An 18,395-nucleotide genomic window follows, 5' to 3' on the forward strand; every position below is an offset into this window, starting at 1 on the left:
TTGTAAGTGACAGTGCATGATGTTTTAGCATACTGCTTCGTGTTCTGTCTTCTGAAGATGATCAATGTTTGGTTACAAGATGTAAAAATCTAAAACTATCGATTGATTCATCTAAATAAACTGAATGAAAGAAGTCTCGGGAATACTGCTACCCGTCGCAGAATGATAGGGGGCAGTCGCATATCTGAGGGATACGTCCTAACGATGAAGATAAATACGATAGAAACAGTGGTAACTACTGAAAATCATAGTATACCTGACTTCCTCCTCTGCCGTAACAGAAACATTCCTGGTCTAGAACTTCATTTGTGCGCTCTACTGGGTTAATTTTTCAGTCCCCTATGGTGCTGACATAACACTGAAGAACTTAACATGACGTTTAGTCGTGGAAAATGTGGACTGTTAAAAGTCAAAAGCAATCGTGCACGAATTCACCACATAAAAAGCACTTTAGTAACGGAATTACTCTAGTTTTTCAGACGTCGCGCATGTATAATGTGTCTCTTGCTTTCTGAAACACGTCCTCTCCCATCTCCGTAACCTCCCCCCCCCCCTCTCTCTCTCTCTCTCTCTCTCTCTCTCTCACCCGGGCCCCCGCCTTATCTGCTGCTTTCCTCTCTCCATATCCTCCATATCTTTAACACATACACACACGCACACACACACACACACACACACACACACACACACACACACACACACGCACACGCACACTGGTATGTAAGTCGAAATGGAGGAAATTTCCAGTTTATTCGTTTAGCCGATGACGCGCGCGCTATATACGGAGCAAAGACTTAGGTTCAAGAACAACTGGAAATGAATGCATTAGTAACCATCCCGGTTTTCAGTTTACCCAAGTTACGAAAAAAAGAACAAGATCCAAAGTAGGTTGGCTGACGGGGATTCTAATCCCGCTCCTAGAAAACAGAATGGTGATGACTAATCGGATATCACAGTTAATAATTTTGCGAAAGCAACGAGGCCTCTTGATTGTCTGACTCATGCACCTGCAGTAGCGATTCCATTTTTAGAAATGGCATTATCCGTGCATATGACCTTCTCCGTATACTCCTCAGCAGTAGGATGTGAGAGTTGCGCGAATCGTTAACACTGATTTGTCTCTCAAAGCAAGCGATAATTGTTTTCTGACGACTAAGCCTCAACTACACAAGACGGTGCGCCTGTTCTTTCGTTCTTTACTGTGAAACATGATTCGTGAAACCCTGTAAATCATTGAAAAACTAATTAATTACAAATCTGGCAAATAGTTCTCTTAATATATTCTAGGATATTAATACATCACAGACGTTTAAATGAAATACGTGTACCCATATTGCCACTCAAACTCAGGATTATACTTTTATTTATTACATTCTAGGAGTGCTCAACAGCTATTCCTATAGAAAGGAAGAAATGCCCGGAAGGACTGAAATGGACGGAGAACGATGTAATTGTAAGAGCCAGGCTCACTGGCCTAAATTTATACACTTAATGATCGTTACGTCCTCAAGAAGTAGTTACGGGTATAATGATCTCATGTTTTTGTTGTGTGATGAACGTTGGCTGAAATATGCCTTTGCAATTTTAACTATATATGACGGTAGTATCTGTTCCCGAAAGAACAATTACCGTGGATGACCATGCAGCTTTGCTAGAAATGAAATGATAATTAAATGGACACCCTAGCTGCAAACAGGCGTTGATGTACTTCATTGGGGACATGTTGAAAATGTGTGCCCCGACCGGGATTCACGGGGAGCGTGCAAGGGATAAGTCCCTGCAGACGCACTATCCTCTGTGCCCTCGGTGGCTCAGATGGATAGAGCGTCTGCCATGTAAGCAGGAGATCCCGGGTTAGAGTCCCGGTCGGGGCACACATTTTCAACATGTCCCCAACGAAGTACATCAACACCTGTTTGCAGCTAGGGTGTCCATTTAATTATCATTTCATTCCTTTGCAATTTATGTAGTTACAATGATTCCTCTTGGCCCAATACGCTGCTGACAGGAACAACGACATGATGTGGAAGTTCCCGAGTTAACTTCCGAATACGCAGACGATGGCGCGATACAGAAGGGCGGAGTCCCCGTTGCTGGCAACAGCGGCTACCTGTCGATTTTTATGACAGGCGATATCTCATTCCGGAGGTGGCAATTACAGCCACTTAGGCCCGGTACTCGTCCTCAAATTTTTCACTCATCCGTCACGGTGCCGCCGCTTATGCGATATCGATCACAGTAGATACATTATTTATAAGAAGAGCCTTCTCCAGTCTAACGTTTCACTTCGCATACTACCCAGCATAACTGGCTCTATGGTTTGCCAGTTCCTTCTCGAGTGTCCTGTAGTTAGTACGAGCTTACCTGGAAATTCCTGTGCCGGCACTCCAATCCAGGAAATATCTTGTACATAGAAGAAACTTCTCTCAGCGAAATATACAGTGTGTCACACCTAAGTTTTCGACCTCGTATAATTCCGAAATGAAACAAAATGTGAAAAATGCAACTGGCTAAGGAAGCCCCTATGTCAGGGGCTCATACCATGGGCAGGAATGCGCAATCCATAAATGTAAACAGATATCACGCTCAACACAAAGTTTCGTTTTCATTTGAAATGGTACATAAATGTCTTTTCTACCGAAATGAAAACTAGATGTAGACTTGCTCTCACTGGTCTAAACTTTATGCCTTATGGAATATTTAGGGTTTAAATACTGGAAACTATGCCACAGCTTCTGCCGTAATGCTGTAAATCATTAATGCGGGTTACCTATCCCGTTCTGAAGCCTGCTGTAGGCGAAACACTGCCCTTTACGGCAGAAACTGTGGCGCCGTTTCCATCATTTAAAGTCTTCGTGTTTCAAAAAGTATGAGGTTTAGAACAGTGAGAACGAGTCTGCCGTCATTATTGTACCTCTAATTTTCATTTACTTTGTTAAAACAAACATGTTACATTAAAAAGAACGTAATTTTGTATTGAAAGTGATGTCTGTTTACGTTTAGGGATTGAACATTCCTACCCCTTGAGGTATGGCCATGACATAGGTACATCCATGGCCAAATACATTTTTCATATTTTAATTTTTCAGAAATATATAAGGTGACAGAGTAGAGTATGACACCCTAGTGAGTCCCCTCTATTGAGGACAATTGTGTCAACACACACACACACACACACACACACACACACACACACACACACACACAGATATATATATATATATATATATATATATATATATATATATATATATATATATATATATATTTTCAAGGACATTGGCCAACATGTAAGTCTGCAGGCTTTCGTGGCCGTTGTCACTGAAGTTAAAATCTTCTAGGTTATTAGGCCGCGTCATGTTTCTTCTAAAACGTTCGACGTTTAGAGCGCTCTGCTGGGATCTTCCTCAGGCTCTTTTCGTGCCCACTATTGCTAGAGCACTGATCCAGTGTTCTAGCACTAGTGGACACCAAAAGATCCTGAGGGAGATCCCATCAGAGGGGTCGAAACGTCGAACATTTTAGAAGAAACATGACGCGGTCTAATACCCCAGAAGATTTTAACTTCAATGGCCAGCATTCTCCCAGAAATACATAAAAATGATCGTGTCTCGCAGTTCCGATCAAGATTTTATGGAGCTTTCCATAGGCTGACAAGAACTGGAAATCGCCTTCCAATTACATCCAGTCAGCAGCCGCTCTGTTCAACTACCAACTTGTTGTGATAATTTGGTTGAAAAGGACGAGGTCTTCCGAAAGGCCTCCGAGGTGGAGGTGGAAGATGTGAAAAAGAAGGTGCTGTTGCGTTGTAACTCTGAAATGGTTTAGGCAAACATTAATGTTAGCTGACGAATGGATATTTTGAGAGTATGCCACAAAACTTCTTTCGGCCATCGTAAACAAAACACCGTGTGCTACATTATTCCTGCTGTGCACAATGTTAGTCGACGTATTTTTAGACAGCATTCATTTCTTGTAATCCGACGACTGGTGTATGTGGCTAGATATTTGTTGTAATAAACTCAATGAAAAAAAGGTCGACGCACCAAGATGAAATTATCCGAATGACACGGAGATATGTATATGTGATGTAAATGTACAAACAAGTGATCATAGTTTCAGAAAAAACAGGATGTTATTCAAGAGAAAGCGCTTCATAAAATTAGCATGTCAATAACGCGTTGTTTCATCTCTGGCCCGTATGCAAGCAGTTATTCGGCTTGTCGTTCATTAAGAGTTCTTGGATGTCGTCCTGAGGGATGTCGTGCCTAATGCTCTTCCAGCTGGAGCGATAGATCTTCAAAGTGCTGAGATGGTTGGAGGGTACTGCATATAATGTTCCAAACGCTCTCAGTTGACGACCTTGATGGCAAAAGTAGTGTGTAGCAACCACGAAGACAAACAGCAGAAACTCTCGCATTATCTTGCTGAAATGTAAGCCAAGGCAGTTCGCCTTGAAGGGCAACAAAACGGAGCGTAGAATATCGTCGACGTAGCGCTGTCCTGTAAGGGTGCCGCTGATGACAACGAAAGGGGTCCTGCTATGAAAGGAAATTGCATCCCAGGTCATCACTCCTGGTTGTCTGACCGTATGGCGGGGACACTTTCGCTGGTATCCCACCGCTGTCTGGGGCGTCTCCAGAGGCGCCTTCGCTGGTCGTCGTGGCTCAATTGAAACGAAACTGATCAGTGAAAACAGTTTCACTCCAGTCAGCGAGGCCGAAGGTGTGTATGGACAGGGGTGGAGTAACAACCTGATTGTGACTCAGCACACGGCATTTCTTTTCATGGCAGGACTCCTTTGGTCGTCATCCGCAATACCCCTACAGCACAGTGGTACGTCGAGGGTATTCTACTCCCAATTTCCTTGCCCTCCGAGGCAAGCCATATTGGGCTTACATTTCAGCAAGATAATGCCCGCCCTCACACAGGGAGAGTTTATAGTGCTTGTTTTTCGTGCTTGCCAAGCCCTACCTTGGCCAACAGGGTCGCCAGATTTCTCGGCAAGTGAGAACGTTTGGAGGATTATGGGCAGGGCCTTCTCACGATTCTGAGAGTCTAACGCGCCAACTGTGCAAAATTTGTCACGGTATCCTTCAGGAGGACATCTAACAACTCTGTCAACGAATGCCAAACCGAATAACTGCTCGCATGAGGGTCACAAATGAAGCAACGCATTGTTGACTAGCTCAGTTTGACAAGCTCTTTCTCGTAAACAAATCATCCAATTTTTCTTAAATTGTTGTCAGCTGTTTGCCTATAAATGTGCATCACATTTACAGATTTTCGTCCCATTTGGATAATTCCGTCGTGGTGCTTGGTTTATTTTTTAATTTTTTTTTATCTTCGAGTGTATTTCGGCGATGACATATCATTCAGACATATCGTACACTTTGTGGTCTTTCAGCTTTGCACATGATATTGGCTGTAAAGCTGGAATGAAAATAGTGTGAAATAAATGAATATCAAAACATACATTCAAATTTGGAAATTTCATTTCGTAACGACTGTGGTCGTCAATTAACGAAAGTCATATACCCCTGTAGATATAACTGCAGATGTTGACAGGTGTACTATGAGCACGAAATGGGAAATTGCCAGAGAAAGAACTGACGACAGTGGATGACAATTATTTAAAGTATACAAAGAAAGTACAAATAGGCAGAATCAGTTAGGACTGACTTTTCAGTTTTAAACTTGTTGTAAAGGATCGCCATGCACACAATAAAAGGTCGTGTTAGGGTTTTTTTTTCAATTACACGGTATCTACAACAAACTAACTAAAAAATTTCTTGCTGTATATTAAGTACTACACTAATGAGAAGAAAAAGTGGTTTGAGGAGCATGAGAGTGAGTTCACGTTGATGATCAAATTCACCTGATCTCATCCCCAAGGAGCACATCTGGGACGGAATCAGGCGCTAGTTCGGCACCCACAATCCACTGACCCATAATGTACGGGAATTGTGTGGCCCGTTGCTGGGCTTATGGTGCCGCACACCGTCGAAATCCTGCCAAGGACTTGCTGAATCTTTGCCACACAATATCGCTGCTGTATTTCATTCAGAGCAGTGAAACTACCGTTTGTGATAAGTACGCTTAGACTTTTTTTTCCACATACTCATCCTCCAGTCTGTTACTCAAAAATAAACAGTGTTTATAGCAAAATTGAAACTGTTTTTATTTTAATACCGTTGATTTGTAGCGTGAAACAAAGGGTGTTGTGGTAGAAATAAAGGAAGGAATACAGATTTACTATAAAGCGCTAGCAAACGTAACTGCCGCAAAAATTAGTGAAATGCAAGAAAAGCAGACCAAAATTGTATCAAACATCGCTTCACTGGTGTGTCGAACTTATATAAATTATGTTTCTGTTATTCATAAGCAAATTCCGCATTTATCCATAATAACAGGAAACTATTGCCTTTGACCATGATGAAGAACGTTCTACTGCATACAAAATATCAAAAATAATTGTATATAAATTTCTCTATGTTTACACGTGTAAACTGCACTTGCATCGCCGGCCGCGTGACCGAGCGGATTTAGGCGCTTCAGTCAAGAACCACGCGGCTGCTACGGTCGCAGGTTCGAATCCTGTCTCGGGCATGGATGTGTGTGATGTCCTTAGGTTAGTTAGGTTTAAGTAGTTCTAAGTTCTAGGGGACTGATGACCTCAGATGTTAAGTACCATAGTGCTTAGAGCCAATGTTAAAAATATATCGGCTCAACCACTTGTTTATAGTGTAAAACACTAAGATTGACGCGTTTCGGAAGTCAAGCTTCCATCATCAGAATAATAAAAAGTAAAAAAACCTGTTAAAACTCGCTAAAATGGAACACGCACCAGGCACAATAAAATTGATGATAAAATTAAAACATGGTGGCTACTTCTCTTGTTGATGCCGTGTCTTCCAAGGTGCATCTCCACATAGTCGTCAAAATATAAACAACTCTAAAATGGTGTCGCCTATGGTGTTCAACATCTGACCACATGGCTCTCTCCTCTATCGTCGTAAACCACCCCTGCGTCTTTGTTGATACCACACACCACGTAGCCAAACGCGAGTGAGCCCACGCGCAAGTAAACAAGGAAGTCACAGAGATGTCTATACAAACAGATAACGTATACATGTTCCAAGGACCTCATGAAATGATGGTATCCTGCCAATTGCTAAAAATGTAGTTACTAAAAGAAACCAGTGAAATGTTTGAAAAATTTATTTGTATCACCAGTTAGCTGTTCATTCAGTGTTTTCTGATTATCCACACTATGTATCGTAATTTCCAGCTGTTCTAGTAGATCCAACTTTTTACCTTTGTCCTGTCTGTGTAAAATAACGAGATCCTGATCTATTTCCAACACAGGGTGTCTCGTTTCCCAAATATGCGTGGCTGCAGCTGACTTTTCGAAATTATTAAGCCGGAAAGCATTGCTATGTTCTTTGTAACGTACTTTAAAGGACCTAACAGTTTGGCCTACATAGCTTGCCTTGCACGTTATCTGTTTGTATAGACATCTCTGTGACTTCCTTGTTTACTTGCGCGTGAGCTCACTCGCGTTTAAGTGTCGTGTTTGGCTACGTGGTGTGTGGTACCAAGGCACGGGCGGTTTACGACGATAGAGGAGAGAGCCATGTGGGTAGACGTTGAACACCATAGGCGACACCATTTTAGAGTTTTTTTATATTTTGACGACTATGTGGTGATGCACCTTGGGAGACATGGCTGCAACAAGGGAAGTAGCCACGATGTTTTAATTTTATTATCAATTTTATTGTGCATGGTGCATGTTCCATTTTAGCTAGTTTTAAGAGGTTCTTTTACATTTTATTATTCTGATGATGGAAGCTTGATTTCCGAAAAGCGTCAAATTTAGTGTTTTACACTATAAAAAAGTGGTTGAGCCGATATATTTTTTAACATTGACATTCACAACCACGACCTCTCATTCACTATGGATAAAATCAAGCCGGCCGCGGTGGTCTAACGGTTCTGGCGCTGCAGTCCGGAACCGCGGGACTGCTACGGTCGCAGGTTCGAATCCTGCCTCGGGCATGGGTGTGTGTGATGTCCTTAGGTTAGTTAGGTTTAAGTAGTTCTAAGATCTAGGGAAGTTATGACCTAAGATGTTGAGTCCCATAGTGCTCAGAGCCATTTGAACCATTTTTTTTTTTTTTGATAAAATCAAAGTGCTTAGAGCCATTTGAACTATTTTTTGTACTTGCATCAAAATTAATTGCTGTGGTTACGTGAAAGCGCAGGAGTTAGGGGATCAAACAATTTCTATTACTTATAAAATGGAATTTATATTCTGTAAGGATATAAAATACACAATGAGTCTGATGTTTTCCTAGCTAGGAGAACATGGAAAAGGCATTTTTGACTGGAGCATAGCTGCTCTAATTTCCGACCACTGCTTTTTCACAATGTAATTTTACGCATTATCAAAGGATTCATTCTGATGAAGACACCCTTAGTAGGTGTCGAAACCTAGGTCAGTGTACCTAACAATTATTTGCAACCGGTTGTCTGTATAATCCTATGTTGAAACTAGTACGAGTATATGGTTGCTGAGCAACAGCCATGTTTAAAACTGTAAGAAATAGACGAATGATATGCGGTTCTATGATATGCAAGACGAACAACCAACGAACATAAAAAAAAGTCGTAAGCTATCAATTTTCTTTCTTATACATCATTCGTGTTGCTTTTACTGCCAATTCTGCCAATACTACCAGTAATCCTACTCCTTACTACGTCATTTACGTACTGTATCGAAACAACCGGACCGTGGCCGAGCTGTTCTAGGCGCTTCAGTCTGGAAACACGCGGCTGCTACGGTCGCAGGTTCGAATCCTGCCTCGGGCACGGATGTGTGTGACGTCCTTAGGTTAGTTCGGTTGAAGTAGTTGTAAGTCTAGGGAACTGACGACCTCAGATGATAAGTCCCATAGTGTTTAGAGCCATTTGAATCTACCGAACTGTAGTTTTGGTACAGGGGAGCTCTAATTACGTTGTAGACGTGGACCAACATGCTATTAAGCAGGTGGTCTTAATTTTTAGGCTTCCCACGCCCGGGTTCCCGGGTTCGATTCCCGGCGGGGTCAGGGATTTTCTCTGCCTCGTGATGGCTGGGTGTTGTATGCTGTCCTTAGGTTAGTTAGGTTTAAGTAGTTCTAAGTTCTAGGGGACTGATGACCATAGATGTTAAGTCCCATAGTGCTCAGAGCCATTTTTTTAATTTTTAGACTCAGCATTGCATATTTTTTGATTAGTAACGTTCTTAATGACACAAACTAATCTTTTTCATTTTTAAAACAAAAAAGTGGTTCTACCCCGTTCACACAGAAATCTGCTTAATCTCTGTACGACCCCGCGTCCATGAAAACGCATGTGGTATAACGCCAGATACTTCATCAGTGAAAGTTCTTGTTTTCGGACAACTCATTCGCGAGCACTTGTGACTTGCAGATAATTGCGTATGCACAGGCTGCGGCTGGCGGAGAGTGAAACTGCAGCACGGATGGCAGCTGTCCGCCGGGTTTTACGGTTGGCGTCCTCTGCAGACGTGTTCGCCCGGAGGTCAGCGCGCCGTCTGGCTCCGACTCCATTCCCCGAGACTGGACGCGCCGTGCCGGGCTCTGGAGGTCGCCCCGCCACCTCCTCGCGACCGTCGCATCACCTGTCACGTCTTAGCCCGCAGTCTCCCTGCACAAACGTCTTCTCCGTGCTCGATAAGGTACAGACTTCCTTCCGCCATTTCAGAACCTTGCCATGTTGCGGTCTTAAAGTCCAAAGACTCGTTTCACGCAGTTCTCCGTGCTAGACCACTTTGTACATGTCATTTCATCTCATGAACGTCTACCTAACCTGCTTAATGTGGGCATCCCTTGGTTTCCCTCGACAAATTGCCCCCCCCCCATCTTCCCCCCCCCCTCCTCCTCCACACAATGCCTCCGACGCCAAATTAACGATTATTTGATGCCTCAAAATATTTCCTATGAACGGATAACTTCTTTCAGTCATAAATTTATTTTTACGCAACGTCGATGAAGTACCTCCTCATTGCTCATGCGATCAACCCATTCAATGTACAACATTCTTCTGTAGCGCCAAAATCGAAAGCTTCTGTTTGTCGTCTACGTCTCGTACGAGGTCAGACTCTTCTTTCAGAAAATACTTTGTAACACTTAAATTCGTATTCGGTGTTGAAATACCCCTTTTTCAGAAACGCTTTTCTTGATAATATAAGTCTCCATTTTACAATATCTCAATTCCTGCCGTCATCAGTGATTTTACTGGCTACAGCTTTCAGCGTCTCATTTCCTAATCTCTTTCTCTGAGCATCACCTGACTTCATGCAACTACATACCAATTATATTATTTTAGTTTTGGTAATATACATCTTATAGTCACTTTTCAGAACACCATTTTGAGCATTTATTGCATTAATGTGGTATTTACAGGTAATCACGCTGTAACACCATGCATTCTGAGAAATGATAAGTTCACAAAGGTACATGTATCACATTGGAACAACCGAAATAAAATGTTCAGACGTACTTACATCCTGTATTTTAATTTAAGAAATCTACCTGTTACCAACTGTTCGTCTGCAACTTTGTGCCATATGTTTGTGAATATTACAGCGCCATCTATCGCAAAGCGAAAAAATTGGTCCAACTAAAACATTCATATTTCTTTACGTACTACACGAATATGTAATAAAAATGGGGGTTCCTATTTAAAGAAACACGCAGTTGATATCCGTTTGACCTATGGGAGCGCCATCTGTAGGGCCAACCATAGCGCCATCAGGTTTCCCCCTTCAAGCTACACGAGTTTCGTTCTTTGTAGTTTTTTCGTTTGATGCTCATTTCGTGAGACATTTTGCCCGGTCACGATCAATGGACCACCTTGTAGACAGTCCAGCAGGATTCGTGGTGTCAGTACCCTCCAGCAGCACTTCAGATATGAGTCAAGTCCGTGTCAAGTCGTGTTGTAGCCTTTCTGCGTGCTCGTGGGGGCCCTACATTATATTAGGTAGGTGTAACAGTTTGTTTGGCTCCGCCTCGCCTATCGCATCCGTCTCCCCTCCCCCACGCGGGTTCTGTACAACCTTATTCCGTTCCCCACATCTCCTCCTTTTCCTCGAGCGGATACGGATCCTCGACACCTCCTGTAAACTTGACCCCCCTCAACCGCTTGTCCCTCCCACCCCCGTCCGCTGCCGCGCCTTATTCCCACGTCCCACCTACTCTCCATCTGACCATCTCTTCACTGTCCTTACCCTATCCCAAGGTGGCTTCCACCAGCTCCTCCTCCCTGATGATGCCCTCATCCCCTCCATCTACCCCTCCTATCAACTTTGATCCTCCTCTTCCTCTTCCTGTGTTTTTTCCTTAGGGCACCCTCTCTCCCTTCTCTCCCTCCTCCCTTACTCCCCCCTCCTCCCCCGGGCTTCCCCTACCCCCATCCCTTCTTTCCTCCCCCCATCTCCTCTGCCACTGGCATCTCCACTCTCCCCTCTACCTCCTGCCCTACTTTTTCCCCTTTTGGCAGGTCCCCGGACTCGCACACGTCACGTGAACATTAGTGCGCCGGAGATCATCGCCATCGGTTTTGTGTGTGTGCCGTCATGTTTGTGCTTCAGTGTTTTTCGCCACCGTGGCGCAGTGGTTATCACACTGGACTCGCATTCGGGAGGACGACGGTTCAATCCCGCGTCCGGCCATCCTGATTTAGGTTTTCCGTGATTTCCCTAAATCTCTCCAGGCTAATGCCGGGATGGTTCCTTTGAAAGGGCACGGCCGACTTCCTTCCCTGTCCTTCCCTAATCCGATGAGACCGATGACCTCGCTGTCTGGTCTCTTTCCTCAAACAATCCAATCTAATCCTTTTCGCCGTCCACGCTCCAACGCTCAAGTGTGTCATCTCAATCATCAGTGTTCGTATCCAGTGCCGACAGTTTCTTTGTTTTTCTTCGCGTTTGAACGGCTTCGTGTTTCTTCATTACTGTGTCTACTGTTTATTGTCCACCGTTATGTTATGTTACTTCTGTGTCTTCAGGGTTTTTCTCTCTTTGTGCTGCCTGTGGCTGAAGAGCGGCGTAAAATTACCGCTGCCAGCCCACCTTGTGTAAGGTGAAAAATGACAATAAAGAAGAAAAAAAAACAGTTTCTTTGGTTCTTCAGTGTATGTCTGTCCATAATACACTTCTGCAGAGTAACACATGCCAGGTCGTTTTCCTCTAGGTATTAACGTGCTGTTTCAATATTTTAGATTAAGTCTTTTAAAGATATTGCTGAGGAGACAAGTAAAATACTTTAAAAGTGTGTAATAAAGCTTTTCAGTACACAGTGGTGTTGCATTGTCGTCGCCCGGAGTACTGTCGGGCCGCTATGCGACGCGGCGCGGGAACGCGCAGTGCTGAAGTCCTGGTCTTCGCGGCGCCGCCGTCCAGCGAGCGCCGAGACCACATTTCAAGCTGTCAGGCGGCGCTTCCTGCTGGAGCCGCGGCCGGGCAGCGACGGTCGCGCTGGAGATGCTTGCGGTGCGAGCCGGCCGGCGCCGGCGCCGGCGCGCTGCTCTAATGGCCTGCGTCCCGCCCCCTCTGTATCCAGCCGCTGATTTATTAGGCCGGCAGCACGCCCTGCACATGTCCTCCACTTGTTGCCAGGGTTCGTTTCTTGCTGCGAGCTCTCGCACGCACGTAATGATTCCGACAGTGGCACTTCCTCAGTCGTGGCGATAATCGTGCGTTCTCACAGCAATTAGCTGGCGATCCCTGCTCCCCTAGTCTCCTCACAGCCACCTGCGTGATCCGACTCGTGCACGTGAAAACACTGGGGGGCAATTGAGAGCTCGTTAGCTCTTACGCGTTACACAGGTTGTAAGTAGGCTGTTTAGGTTTTTATGCTGGTAACGCCAAGTAGCGCTCTGTATGAAAATCACTACAATGAGCGAAACCCTATTTACAACTTGCACAGAAGCCAGATGGCAGTTATAAGAGTCGAGGGACATGAAAGGGAAGCAGTGGTTGGGAAGGGAGTGAGACAGGGTTGTAGCCTGTCCCCGACGTTATTCAATCTGTATATTGAGCAAGCAGTAAAGGAAACAAAAGAAAAGTTCGAAGTAGGTACTGAAGTCCGTGGAGAAGAAATAAAAACGTTGAGGTTCGCCAATGACATTGTAATTCTGTCAGAGACAGCAAAGGACTTGGAAGAGCAGTTGAACGGAATGGACAGTGTCTTGAAAGGAGGATATAAGATGAACATCAACAAAAGCAAAACGAGGATAATGGAATGTAGTCGAATTAAGTTGGGTGATGCTGAGGGAATTAGATTAGCAAACGACACACTTAAAGTAGTAAAGGAGTTTTGCTATTTGGGGAGCAAAGTAACTGATGATGGTCGAAGTAGAGAGGATATAAAATGTAGACTGGCAATGGCAAGGAAAGCGTTTCTGAAGAAGAGAAATTTGCTAACTTCGAGTATAGGTTTAAGTGTCAGGAAGTCGTTTCTGAAAGTATTTGTATGGAGTGTAGCCATGTATGGAAGTGAAACATGGACGATAAGTAGTTTGGACAAGAAGAGAATAGAAGCTTTCGAAATGTGGTGCTACAGAAGAATGCTGAAGATTTGATGGGTAGATCACATAACTAATGAGGAGATATGAATAGAATTGGGGAGAAGAGGAGTTTGTGGCACAACTTGACAAGAAGAAGGGACCGGCTGGTAGGACACGTTCTGAGGCATCAAGGGATCACAAATTTAGCATTGGAGGGCAGCGTGGAGGGTAAAAATCGTAGAGGGAGACCAAGAGATGAATACACTAAGCAGATTCAGAAGGATGTAGGTTGCAGTAAGTACTGGGAGATGAAGAAACTTGCACAGGATAGAGTAGCATGGAGTGCTGCATCAAACCAGTCTCAGGACTGAAGACAACAACAACAACAACGCCACGTAGCGCTCTGTATGAAAATCACTGGCTGTGCTGTGTGCCGTCTGTGGTTGGTTGGCATTGTTGTAATATTCGCTATTGTAGTGTTGGGCAGTTGGATGTGAACAGCACGTAGCGTTGCGCAGTTGGAGGTGAGCCGCCAGCAGTGGTGGATGTGGGGAGAGAGATGGCGGAGTTTTGAGAGCGGATGATCTGGACGTGTGTCCATCACAAAGAGTAAATTTATAAGACTGGATGTCATGAACTGATTATATATATAAAGACTTTTGAACACTATTAAGGTAAATACATTGTTTGTTCTTTATCAAAATCTTTCATTTGCTAACTATGCCTATCAGTAGTTAGTCCCTTCAATACTTAGAATCTTTTATTTAGCTGGCAATAGTGGCGCTCGCTGTATTGCAGTAGTTCGAGTAACGAAGATTTTTGTGAGGTAAGTGATTCATGAAAGGTATAGGTTATTGTTAGTCAGAGCCATTATTTAGTAGGGATTTTTGAAAGTCAGATTGCGTTGCGCTAAAACTATTGTGTGTCAGTTTAGTGATGACCAGAATAAATAAAGAGAGAAATGTCTGAGTACGTTCAGTTTTCCTCAGCTGTTTGAAAAGCAAATAACGTAAGCGGTTTTCCAGCACAGTAATTCATAAATTTTTCTAAGGGGACGTTTCAAGGTCTTCACAAAACTGACATGAGTTCCGTAGGACCAAATTGAGGAGCAAATCTCCAAGGTCATGGAACGTGTCACTACATGAAATTACAACATAAAAGTAATAACAGATAAAAATAAATGTTCATGAACCTGAAAAACGTCAGTTCATAAGTTTGAGTAAACGGTATCAGCAATACAATAACAATCAGCTTAATTTTTCAAGAAACTCCTCGACAGTATAAAAGGAGTGACCCATGAGGAAACTCTTCAGTTTCGATTTGAAAGGGCGTGGATTGCTGCTAAGATTTTTGAATTCGAGTGGCACCTTATTGAAAATGGATGTAGCAGTATACTGCACACCTTTTTGCACAAGAGTTAAGGAAGTCCGATCCAAATGTAGGTTTGATTTCTGCCGAGTATTAACCGAGTGAGCCGCGCGGGATTAGCCGAGCTGTCTAGGGCGCTGCAGTCATGGACTGTGCGGCTGGTCCCGGCGGAGGTTCGAGTCCTCCCTCGGGCATGAGTGTGTGTGTTTGTCCTTAGGATAATTTAGGTTAAGTAGTGTGTAAGCTTAGGGACAGACGACCTTAGCAGTTAAGTCCCATAAGATTTCACACACAGTTGAACATTTTGTTTAACCGAGTGACATCTGCCTGTTCTTGGGAATAAACCAATATTGGTAACAAGAAACGACAATAAGGATTAAACATATTGAGAGGCCGATGTCGAAGTACCCAGACACGTGAACAGAGGTCGACAAGAGGGGTACATGAACTCACACCACTTATTGCCCGAACCGCCCGTTTCCGAGCCAAAAGTATCCTTGCAGAATGGGAAGAGTTACGCCAAAATATAATACTATATGACATAAGCGAAGTAGACTAATTTTCGTGTCGAAATATAACTCACATCTGATACCGTTCGACTAGTGAAAATGGCAGTATTAAGTCTTTGAACAAGATCCTGAACGTGGGCTTTCCACGACAGCTTGCCATCTATCTGAACACCTAGAAATTTGAACTGTCCAGTTTCACTAATCATATGCCCGTTCAGTGAAATTAAAACGTCATTTTTTGCTGAATTATGTGTTAGAAACTGTAAAAACTGAGTCTTACTGAGATTTAACGTTAGTTTCTTTTCTACAAGCCATGAACTGAGGTCATCTACTGCACTATTTGAAACCGAGCCAATGTTGCACACAACATCCTTTACTACCAAGCTAGTGTCATCAGCAAACAGAAATATCTTAGAGTTACCGGTAATACTAGAGAGCATATGATTTATATAAATAAATGTTAAATATTCCTACACCAAAATTCTTCGGGGAATTCAATCACCTTACAACATATGCGGCGATCAAACAGTTTTCTTTCGAAGGCCGTTCAATCCAGAATCGGTATTCCAATCAAACTAAATCGACGTCAACATTGAGGCAATTATTGCACCGAAGCACGAGACTGGAGATATCTCCGTCCTGTTCCATGAAGTCAGTAGCTGCCCTCTGCACATCATGGTCCGGAAGGAATCGTCGACCCTTCAAGGCCTTTTTTAAGGGATCAAAAGCGTGATAATCGTATGGGGAGAGATCAGGGCTCGCGTGTCTCCCATTCGCGACGGCGTAACTCCTGGTTACGACAGCTACGAAGTGTGGGCGTGCGACAGGCGTCTTGTGTCGAATCGCGACCTGTAAAGAACTTGGCGCACCATGCAACAAAAGTGGTTTTCAGTAGATGTTCTGACCTATACACATTCTTTGTTCTGCGATGGATGTCTACCGATGTAACACAAGAAAAGAATAACGGCACTTTGGTCGAGTGTAGACGAATGTGGTCATGTCGCCATAGTTCACGTTTCTGAATTTACCAGACGCAAACAGCGGAAGAGCGCGAAGTTTGAAGGTTGATCATGCATAAGGTCATAATCGCCTTCTATCAGAATATTGACTATATTCTGCAGCGGGATCAATGGCTGGAGTTGGCTACTTGCCAGTGCGCTTTGCCCTCCATAAAATACGAGTTCAAGTTGTTGATGTTTTCTTGTAAGATACTCAAGGTATTTCGTCAGTCCGTCTCGGGTAGATGCGCTTGCACTGTGGTGAGTACTCCTACGCACCGGCACTATACTACGCACCTCATGAGCTGAGAGTAGTGTCTTAGCAGAATTCTCGACTTGCTGATTCTGATAGCTAGCTCTCATCTTTGCCACCAAATTCGCCTGATGTGAACCCAAAGGAACATACCTGGGACGTTATCCGGCGCCAGCTCTGGGCTTACAATCCACCGGCCCGTGATTTAAGGGAACTGCGTGGTGTGTGCGCAAACATAAGGTGCCCCATACTTCCAGAAACCCAGCAACGAGCTACCACGCAGGATCGCCACTGTATTGCGTACCTAATGTGGCCCCAACACGCTGTTAAGTAATTAATCACGATCAATGTACTTTTAAAACTCTTTAACAACTCAAATATCTTTGATACGCATTTGATAAGCGTCACGAGAGGTAGGCCATACAACTACTAAATGGTGTATGGTCGAGCCAGTCATTAAGTAGTTACTTTAAGGAAACACGCACATTACGCGATTGTTAGGGAATCGTTCCTGCAACTCATGACACAGTAACGAGGAGACGAGAGAGGAGTTTACAATGAGTTGAGAGGCATACAATGAGACGAAGCTGCGAAGTATCACGGTTGGATAACTTAGCATGCTGGAGCAGGAAAGGTGGCCTCTAAAAGGGCAGATTTGGATCCCTTCTGAAAGACAAATAAGGGAAAGACTGAGAAGAACAAGGGAGGAAGAGTGCAGAAACGCAATAGGTTGCACCCACTCGAGGGAGGATTATATACATAACAGTGCGTGAGTATAAGGCCTCACTATTTAACAGTGTACACCGAGGTGAAACCTTCAGAAACTTGTTTCCAAATGAGGAGAGTCTTACAGCTGATTATCGACAAATAACATTTTCAGACTACTATAAACATAAGCGAATATAACGTAAAACTCGTAAAAAGGCAGTAATATCCCATATCGGTCGACTTAGTGATTGCCGTTATTCCCTGTTATCAGTCACAACATTAAAGTATCTCGAAGTCGTGATGAAGCCTGATACCATAGTCATTTATATTGGCAGAATAGTAAAGACGTGCAACGCCTGTTAGAGGTCTTTCAAAAACCAGTAGCGACCATTTCTTGGGTATAGAGACTCATAGCAAGTTGCTTTAACGAAAAGGGATTAATGGATTCAAATAAGAGCGGCACGATTCGTTTCTAGTTTACTTAGTCAGCGTAGGAGTCGGAAATGTCCTCAAAAGACTGCGGGGAGACGGTGAAAGAAGACGTTATGCATCTCTAAAATACTTAGAATATTCTGAGAGCCCACGTCCTACACAGTCAAGAAACAAACTAAACTACTGGCCATTAAAATTGCTACAAGACGAAGATGACGTGCTACAGACGCGAAATATAACTGACAGGAAGACGATGCTTTGATATGCAAATGATTAGCTTTTCAGAGCTTTCACACAAGGTGGGCACCGGTGGCGACACCTACAACGTGCTGACATGAGGAAAGTTTCCAACCAATTTCTCATACGAAACAGCAGTTGACTGGCGTTGCCTGGTGAAACATTGTTGTGATGCCTCGTTTAAGGAGGAGAAATGCGTACCATCACGATTCTGACTTTGATGAAGGTCGGATTGTAGCCTGTCGCGATTGCGGTTTATCGTATCGTGACATTGCGGCTCGCGTTGTTCGAGATCCAATGACTGTTAGCAGAATATGG

At 43.7% G+C, this 18,395-nt stretch overlaps 1 protein-coding gene and 1 non-coding gene across 3 annotated transcripts in view; one reads left to right on the forward strand and one right to left on the reverse strand.

The window, feature by feature from the left end:
• LOC126089452 (ras-related and estrogen-regulated growth inhibitor-like) overlaps window positions 1–18,395 on the reverse strand; it is a 579,634-nt gene that overhangs the window by 375,475 nt on the left and 185,764 nt on the right. The gene's annotated exons all lie outside the window — the stretch shown is intronic.
• Trnat-ugu (transfer RNA threonine (anticodon UGU)) lies at window positions 1,800–1,874 on the forward strand. The gene has a single exon. It is a non-coding gene; the product is annotated as a tRNA-Thr (tRNA).

The sequence above is a fragment of the Schistocerca cancellata genome, chromosome 1, assembly GCF_023864275.1.
Source record: "Schistocerca cancellata isolate TAMUIC-IGC-003103 chromosome 1, iqSchCanc2.1, whole genome shotgun sequence".
NCBI classification, from domain to species: Eukaryota; Metazoa; Arthropoda; class Insecta; order Orthoptera; family Acrididae; genus Schistocerca; species Schistocerca cancellata.